The sequence below is a fragment of the Heteronotia binoei genome, chromosome 13, assembly GCF_032191835.1.
Source record: "Heteronotia binoei isolate CCM8104 ecotype False Entrance Well chromosome 13, APGP_CSIRO_Hbin_v1, whole genome shotgun sequence".
Taxonomy (NCBI): Eukaryota; Metazoa; Chordata; class Lepidosauria; order Squamata; family Gekkonidae; genus Heteronotia; species Heteronotia binoei.
In genome coordinates, this window is record NC_083235.1 from 8359231 (window position 1) to 8368446 (window position 9216).

Consider the following 9216-nt stretch of genomic DNA (forward strand, 5'->3'; position numbering starts at 1 on the left):
TAAGTGATGTATGAAGCCTATATTGATGATGATGTTGTCGTGCAGATGTGGTGGAAAACCAGTTTGAAAACCAGGGCAGAGCAAATATTCTGTGTAGAAGCCACGTAAGTTTAGTTGTCAAGTTTACGTAATTTTTTTCTGGTACAAGTATATGACCTTTGTAATGCAAATTATTTTTTAAAAAATAACTTTATTAAAGTTGAGATTAGATTTACACAGACAACAGTCAATACACAGTATATTAGCTTGTGTAGAGTTACAGAGATATAAAGTATCACACCAATAAAATGTATTTGTAACAAAGAGTAATAACATTTCCTGTTGCACAAAAGCCATTTTTATAGCCATCTCTGTGGTTGTGCCCAACCAAGTGGTATAAAGTTTTTGTTTACCAAGGTATATATATTCAAAAAAGATCAACAATATGTATACTCTTTATGGAGTGAACATATGAACATACGAAGCTGCCTTATACTGAATCAGACTCTCAGTCCATCAAAGTGAGTATTGTCTACTCAGACTGGCAGCGGCTCTCCAGGGTCTCAAACTGAGATTTTTCACACCTGTTTGCCTGGACCCTTTTTAGTTGGAGATGCCAGGGATTGAATCTGGGACCTTCTGCTTACCAAGCAGATGCTCTACCACTGAGCCACCGTCCCTCCCACTTCAGTAAGCCACTTCAGTAAGCCACTTCAGTCCAGTGTGGCAGACTCTGCCTCCTGTGGCAGCCATTTTGCAGCAATATCAGTTTGCAATACCATAGAGAGGCTAGGTTTTTCCATTTGGTGGCAATTGGTGTTCTGGTAGCTATAATTATTGCATCTCTTAGGTCTTTGTTTCTTGGAAGAGATGTTCCTTGAGGCCAATAGTTCAGCAATAAGATTTCAGGTCTAAATGGAACGTTACACCCAGATATCAATTTAATTTGGGATAGTACCTCCTTCTAGAATGTTTGCATTTTTTTCACAGAACCATCAACAATGAATATATGTCCCAATTTTTGCAGCAAATTTTGATGGGATCACACTTTTTTTTAGTTCACCTCACAAGGTGTGTGTTGTGGGGGAGGAAGGTAAAGGAGATTGTGAGCCGCTCTGAGACTCTTCGGAGTGGAGGGCGGGATATAAATCCAATATCTTCATCTACCTCATAGGGTGTCTGTTGTGGGGGAGGAAGGTAAAGGAGATTGTGAGCCACTCTGAAACTCTTCGGAGTGGAGGGCGGGATATAAATCCAATATCTTCATCTACCTCACAGGGTGTCTGTTGTGGGGGAGGAAGGTAAAGGAGATTGTGAGCCGCTCTGAGACTCTTCGGAGTGGAGGGCGGGATATAAATCCAATATCTTCATCTACCTCATAGGGTGTCTGTTGTGGGGGAGGAAGGTAAAGGAGATTGTGAGCCACTCTGAAACTCTTCGGAGTGGAGGGCGGGATATAAATCCAATATCTTCATCTACCTCACAGGGTGTCTGTTGTGGGGGAGGAAGGTAAAGGAGATTGTGAGCCGCTCTGAGACTCTTCGGAGTGGAGGGCGGGATATAAATCCAATATCTTCATCTACCTCACAGGGTGTCTGTTGTGGGGGAGGAAGGTAAAGGAGATTGTGAGCCGCTCTGAGACTCTTTGGAGTGGAGGGCGGGATATAAATCCAATATCTTCATCTACCTCACAGGGTGTCTGTTGTGGGGGAGGAAGGTAAAGGAGATTGTGAGCCACTCTGAAACTCTTCGGAGTGGAGGGCGGGATATAAATCCAATATCATCTTCTTCTTCTTAACCACTACCCACCAGCTATATGTAAGTTCTGCTCACTGTACCCCATTCCCTCGTCTGAAGAAATATGTATGCATATGAAAGCTTACATTCTGAATAAAACTCGGTTGGTCTTAAAGGTGCTACTGGACTCCTACTATAGTCATTTTATGTATTGCCTTTTATGTATTTCTGTAGGGTATTATCCTTGCTCTGAAGGGCTTTGTGGATGAGGCAAACAGAGAAAGAGACACAGGTTGGAATAATGGGCCATCCGGAAGAGACCAAGTCATCAAACTTTGGTTACCCGAGTACTCAGAACACAAACCACTTCCCTCTTCCTGAAACAAAAAGTGTCCTTACCGGTAAGAGACGGCAGCCACATGGCTTCTGCTGCATTACTTCATGGCTACGTTCATTTTGGGCCTAAGATTGGCCAGGGGAGCAACAGGGGGGAATAGCCCACCCTTCTTCTTGGGTTTTTAACAACAGCTTGAAACCAGGAGCCAAAGCGTTTCAGAACGCAAAGATGAACATGCTGAAGAAGAGTGTACAAAACCTTATACATAGAATTAAATTTTGTTGGTCTTAAAGGTGCCACCGGACTCAAACTTTGTTCTGCACTGTCATCTGTTGATGTAGACCGTACACTGACCATGAGCCAGTCGTGTGATGCAGTGGCTAAAAAGGCAAATTCAATGTCGGGCTATATCAGCAGGTGTAGTGTCCAGATCAAGTGAAGTGATGATATCGGTTTACTTTGCTCTGGTTAGATCTTACCTAGAGTATTGTATTCAGTTTGGGGCACCACAATTTAAGAAGGATATAGACAAACTAGAATGGGTCCAGAGGAGGGCGACGAAGATGGTGAGAGGTCTGCAGACAAGTCCTAGGAGGAAAGGCTGAAGGAGCTGGGCATGTTTAGCCTGGAGAAGAGGTGGCTGAGAGGTGATCTGGTCACCATCTTCAAGAACCTGAAGGGCTACAATCAGGGGCGGCCTGACACCCCATGGCACCCTAGGCAGGCTCGCTGCCTGGCGCCCCCCCAAGCACCCCCGCTCCTCCCCCCGCCACGCCCCCCTGTGTCATTTTCAATGCCAGAACCGGCTCTAGCGCCGCGTTCCGGCTCTTTAAAGCCCCCCCTCCCCGGCCGAACACTCGAAACGTGACTAAAACCGCGTTGCGGGGGCAGGGTGCACTCACTGGCCCTCAGGAAGAGCGTGCTGAAAGGACGGCCCCCGCTGCTACTGACTCCTCTCTCCCATCCAGGAGTGGGAAAGGGTCCAAACTCCGAAGGGAGGGAGGAGGAGGAGGCGCAGCTGATGAGGGAGGCAGGAGGGGCACAGAGCCATGGCGGGGAGGTGTGGAGCCGCGGGGGGGAGGTGAAGGGAATGGAGGGGTGGGCGGCGGCGGCAGCGATGGTGGCAGGCAGCGGTAGCGGCGGGGGAGGCAGGCAGGCAAACTAGGTGCTTGCCTGGGGCACTGGGAGGGGAGGTAGGGGAGCCCAATTTTCCGCCCCCACCCTCCCGGCGCCCTAGGCAACCGCCTAGTTTGCCTAGCGAGAGGGCCAGCCCTGGCTGTAATCCAGAGGATGGTGCTGAGTTGTTTTCTATGCCCCAAAAGGTTGGAGCTGAACCACCAGGTTGAAATTGAATCAAAAGTTTCCGGCTCAACATTAGGAAGCACTTCTTGACAGAGCAGTTCCTCAGTGGAACAGGCTTCCTCCTCGGGAGGTGGTGGGCTCTCCTTCCTTGGAGGTTTTTCAACAGAGACTAGGTGGCCATCTGACAGCCATGAAGATCCTGTGAATTTAGGGGGAGGTGTTTGTGAGTTTAGAGCAGTTCCTCAGTGGAACAGGCTTCCTCCTTGGGAGGTGGTGGGCTCTCCTTCCTTGGAGGTTTTTCAACAGAGGCTAGGTGGCCACCTGACAACAATGAGAATCCTGTGAATTTAGGGGGAGGTGTTTGTGAGTTTAGAGCAGTTCCTCAGTGGAACAGGCTTCCTCCTTGGGAGGTGGTGGGCTCTCCTTCCTTGGAGGTTTTTCAACAGAGGCTAGGTGGCCACCTGACAACAATGAGGATCCTGTGAATTTAGGGGGAGGTGTTTGTGAGTTTAGAGCGGTTCCTCAGTGGAACAGGCTTCTTCCTTGGGAGGTGGTGGGCTCTCCTTCCTTGGAGGTTTTTCAACAGAGACTAGGTGGCCATCTGACAGCCATGAAGATCCTGTGAATTTAGGGGGAGGTGTTTGTGAGTTTAGAGCGGTTCCTCAGTGGAACAGGCTTCCTCCTCAGGAGATGGTGGGCTCTCCTTCCTTGGAGGTTTTTCAACAGAGACTAGGTGGCCATCTGACAGCCATGAAGATCCTGTGAATTTAGGGGGAGGTGTTTGTGAGTTTAGAGCAGTTCCTCAGTGGAACAGGCTTCCTCCTTGGGAGGTGGTGGGCTCTCCTTCCTTGGAGGTTTTTAAACAGAGGCTAGATGGCTATCTGACAGCAAGGCTGATTCTTTTCTTTTTCTTTTTAAAATTTTTTAAACAGATTTTTATTAACAGATTTTCAGTTTACAGTAAAGGACACTGCAATCTATCACCTCAAATAATGCAGCCTTAGTGAGGATATGATGAACAATTTTAAAAAAAAACAAGAAAAAGAAAAGGTAATTCATAAAACAGAGAACCAAGGAGCAGTCATACAATTATACTGAAGAGCATCCAGTGAAAATACATTCTATTGACTGATTCTACTGTAGGAATGTACAAAAAACTGTTCCAATATTGTGTTAAGAAATCCAGTTAATCAAACTCAACTATTTAGAGCTCACAGTTTTTTGTATTGACCATTGGAGAGAAAGTAAGCCCAGAACATATCAGAAATAGAGCATATTATGATAAGAACGGTCTTTGTGGAGGCTGATTCTGTGAACTTCAGCAGGTCACGAGGAGGAGGGCAGGAAGGGCTGCGTCAGTGCTGAGTTCTTGTGGCCTTTTCTTACATGTCCAAGGAAATGGTGATTGCCACTTTGGGGTCAGTCAGCAATTTTTCTCCAGGCCAGTTTGGCAAAAGATCTTGGAGATTTTTGCCATCTTTTGGGGATGGAGCAGGGGTCACTGGGGATGTATGCGTTGGGGTGAGGTATTTGTGAATTTCCTTCAGTGTTCCGGGGGTTGGACTAGATGACCCTAGAAGCCCTTCCCACTCTATGATTCTAAGCCTTTAGCACAAGAGCTTAGGGTTGCCAAGTCCAATTAAAGAAAAATCTGGGGACTTTGGGGGCGGAGCCAGGAGACTTTGGGGGTGGAGCCAGGAGACACTGGGGGTGGAGCCAGGAACAAGGGTGTGACAAGCATAATTGAACTCCAAGGGAGTTCTGGCCATCACATTTAAAGGGACAGCTCACCTTTTTAAATGCCTTTCTTCCATAGGAAATGATTAAGGATAGGGGCACCATCTTTTGGGGCTCATAGAATTGGACCCTCTGGTCCAATCGTTTTGAAACTTGGGGGGTATTTTGGGGAGAGGCACTAGATGCTATACTAAAAATCTGGTGCCTCTACCTCAAAAAATAGCCCCCCCAGAGCCCCCAATACCCACGGATCAATTCCCTATTATTCCCTATGGGAATCATTCTCCATAGGGAATAATAGAGTGCCCAGTAGACATTTCCCTCCCCCCCCCACGCTTTCTAAAGGGAGGGGGGAGGGCCTCCATACCAGGGAATCCCCCTCCCTCTCTCTCACACACACACACACAAATACTTACTTGGTCTTCTTCCGGAGAACTGTGCCTGCTATGAAAACAAAAGCAAAGAAGGGAGGGGCCGTTCTCCGAAGCCCTTCCTGTTTCCTCCTTCCTGCCCAGCCTTAAAGGGACAGGGATTTTACAAACTGCTCAGGAGCTCTACAACAGGAGCTCTATAGGTATGTTCTCCCCCCTCCACCCCCCCCCCCCGCTTCTCAATTTTTGAAGACCGGGAGATTAAGCTGGGAACCCAGAAGTCTCCCGCTAAAGCGGGGGGATTGGGAACCCTACAAGAGCTGGGACAGAGGATGGTAGAAAAGCAGGCTATATCTGTGCACATGATTTAAGCAAATGTTTGATCAAGGTGATGAAGAGTTTCGTTTTTGAACTGAGAGGCGTCCTGGGAGGTGGTGGGCGGTAGCTGTCTGTCAAAGTGTTTGGGTTAGGATTGCTGTCTCTTGAAAGGAAAAAATCTGGTGTGGCCCCTATTGTACCATTGAATTTCCCTCCCAAATTGCTAGAGCGCCCGACAAAACCATAGAGTTTTCCTGGAAGCTTCTAGAGTGGCTGGCGTGCACCATCACTGGCACAATGATGTCACTGTGAGTGACGTCATTGTGCCACCCATGCAGAGCGTGAGCAAAAACAGTCCCCCACCAGAGGCTGGGGAACTTGGCAACCCTACCTTTATAAAGTTCATGTCTCTGCTACCTGGCATTACATTTTATAACACACATGCCCTGGCCTGACAATAGGGTTTCCAAGTCTCCTGTATTCTGGGGGACCCGGAAGTGATGTCATCACGCCAGCAATGTTGCACGTGGCCGCTCTAGGCATTTCCGGGAAAACTCTATGGTTTCCCCGGACGCTCTAGCCATTTGGGAGGGAAAACGCTATGGTACCTATTGTACCATAGAGTTTTCCCTCCCAAATGGCTAGAGCGTCCAGAAAAACCAAAGAGTTTTTCTGGAAAAGGCTAGAGTGGCTACTGCACAACATCGCCTGTATGATGGTGTCACTTCTGGGTGACACCGCTGGCCCAATGTGGAACCTCCCAGGCGGGGAAACCCCCTCCCGGACCGGGGACTCGGCAGTCCTGCCTGCCGAGGTCTCATTTATATCAGATCCAGCTCTCATAACAAATTAGTTTGACACCCCTGGCCTAAAGTCCACCCTCAACAGCATCCATTTTATCTAGAAGAACTGAGCTCTGTGGTCTGGAGATTCCAGGGGATCCCCAGGCCCCACCTGGATGTTGGCATTAGAGTTGCCAATCCCCAGGTGGGGCAGGGATCCCCCAGTTTGGAGGCCCTCCCCCCCCTTAAGGTCATCAGAAAGTGGGACGGGGAAGGGAAATGTCTGCTGGGCACTCAATTATTCCCTATGGAGACTGAATTGATTTGTGGATATCTGGGGCTCTGGGGGGCTGTTTTTTAAGGAAGAGGCACCAAATTTGCAGCAGAGCATTCAACACCTCTCCTCAAAAGATCCTCCCAGTTTCAAAATGATTGGACCAAGAGGTCCAATTCTATGAGCCCCGAAAGAAGGTGCCCCTAGCCTTCATTATTTCCAATGGAGGGAAGGCATTGAAAAGTTGTTTGGTCCCTTTAAATGTGATGGCCAGAACTCCCTTTGGACTTCAATTATGCTTGTCACAACCCTTCTCCTGGCTCCACCTGCCAAAGTCTCCTGGCTCCACCCCCAAAGTCTCCTGGTTCCACCCCTAAAGTCCCCAGATATTTCTTGAATTGGACTTGGCAACCCTAGTTGGCATCCCTAGGCTACATGCTGGGAACTATTGAGGTTCACTCTGAACCCTTGGTAATGCATTATAAGACAAGTATGTGTATTTTTCCTAGTATTTACTTAACTAAAAGAACAAATACCCTCCCTGTTCTAAAATGAGAACAAGCCAGGCTATTGCAAGATGAATGAATACAGAGAACGTGTAGGAATTGTTGGAGTGCTCCTGCCTCAATCCTTGATAAGAGCTTACGGGTGTCTGGTACAGGCGGGGTCTTCCTTTTAATTGGAGAATTTATGAAGTGAGATAATGAAGTCCATTAGGGTTGCCAGCCTCCAGGTGGGGCCTGGAGATCTGGTTTTATAACTGATCTCCAGCTGGCAGAGATCAGCTTCCCTGGGGGAAATGGCAGCTTTGAAGGGCAGACTATGGCATCGTACCATGCTGAGGCGTGCCCCTCCCCTCCCCAAACCCTGCCCTCCTCCCAGATCCATCCCTAAAGTCTCCAGGTGTTTTCCAACACAGAGCTGGCAACCCTACATCTTTCGAAAAAGCAAAAAAGAAGGCATATTTCCTGACTGACTATTTCAAACAAATGATCGCTATGACAAATCTGATTTTAGATACCCCCTAGTATTTAAGCTGTGATCATTGCTACTAATTGGGAACATTCCTAACCTTCCAACCCCCAAAGAGAACATTTTCCTCAGTTGTTTTTTAACGAGCCCAAAAGAGGACAGACGCAAGGAAGAAGACATGCCCTCTAAGTAAAGGGGACCTTTGGTAACCCTAGTGGATCCTATTTGAGAACCAGAGTGATTAAAAATTATTCAGATTGTGAAGTATTCTCTTTACAGTAATGTTTCCCCATAGCGATAAAAAATTATTCAGATTGTGAGATACTATCTTTACAATCATGTTTCCTCATAAGGATTCTTAAAAATTTCAGATTGTGAAGTATTCTCTTTACAATCATGTTTCCTCATAGGGATTAAAATTTATTCAGATTGTGAGATATTCTCCCTGCAATAACATTTCCCTGTAGTAATTAAAAATTATTCAAATTGTAAAGTTTTTTTACAATACTATTTCTCCATAATGATTGAAATTATTGAGATTGTGAGATATTCTCTTCACAATCATCATTCCTCATAGGGATTAAAAAATTATTCAGATTGTGAGGTAATTTTACAACCACATTTTATCATGGGAATTAAAACTTATTCAGATTGTGAAATATTCTCTTTACAATCACATTTCCCTATAGTGATTAAAATTATTCAAGTTGTGAGGTCTTCTTACAATAACATTTCCCCATAGTGATTAAAATTATTCAAATTGTGAGATATTCTCTTTACAATCATGTTTCCTCATAAAGATTTTTAACAATTTCAGATTGTGAGATATTCTCTTTATAATAATGTTTCCTCATAGGGATTAAAAAGTATTCCAATTGTGAGGTGTTCTTTTTACAATCGCATTTTCTCGTAACTGCCTGTCGACAACGTATATACTCAAATACATGCACAAACCCCTATACCTACATTCTGTGGTTTAACATAAAAATCTCAGTTCTGTGGTATGATATTTTTTGTTCTTAAAAGAGGAAATTTGTGTGATTTTTGTGCAAAAGGGCAAGCTGAATTTTTGGGGTAATTTCATATTTTCCATTTAGTCACAGAAAGAGTGTGCGCGAGAGAAATACCCTTGATGGTAAGCAAAATAGATGGCGCGTGCGGTTACCAGGTGGCTTCCTACTACTATATAAACACTGCCGTTTTTGAGGATTCGTCATATTTATCCATCGGCTGACCTCCTCTGATCTCAAAAGCCCCCCAGGCGGTAAGTTCAGATTACCAAACGTCCTCTTCTTAGACGACATGTCCTCATTTTTCGGTGTTTGTCTTCTTGGGGGCTCTTTAAAAAAAGACAAAAATCTCCTCTTTGCGGGTTGAAAGGTTAGGAATATTCCTAGTTCATGGCAA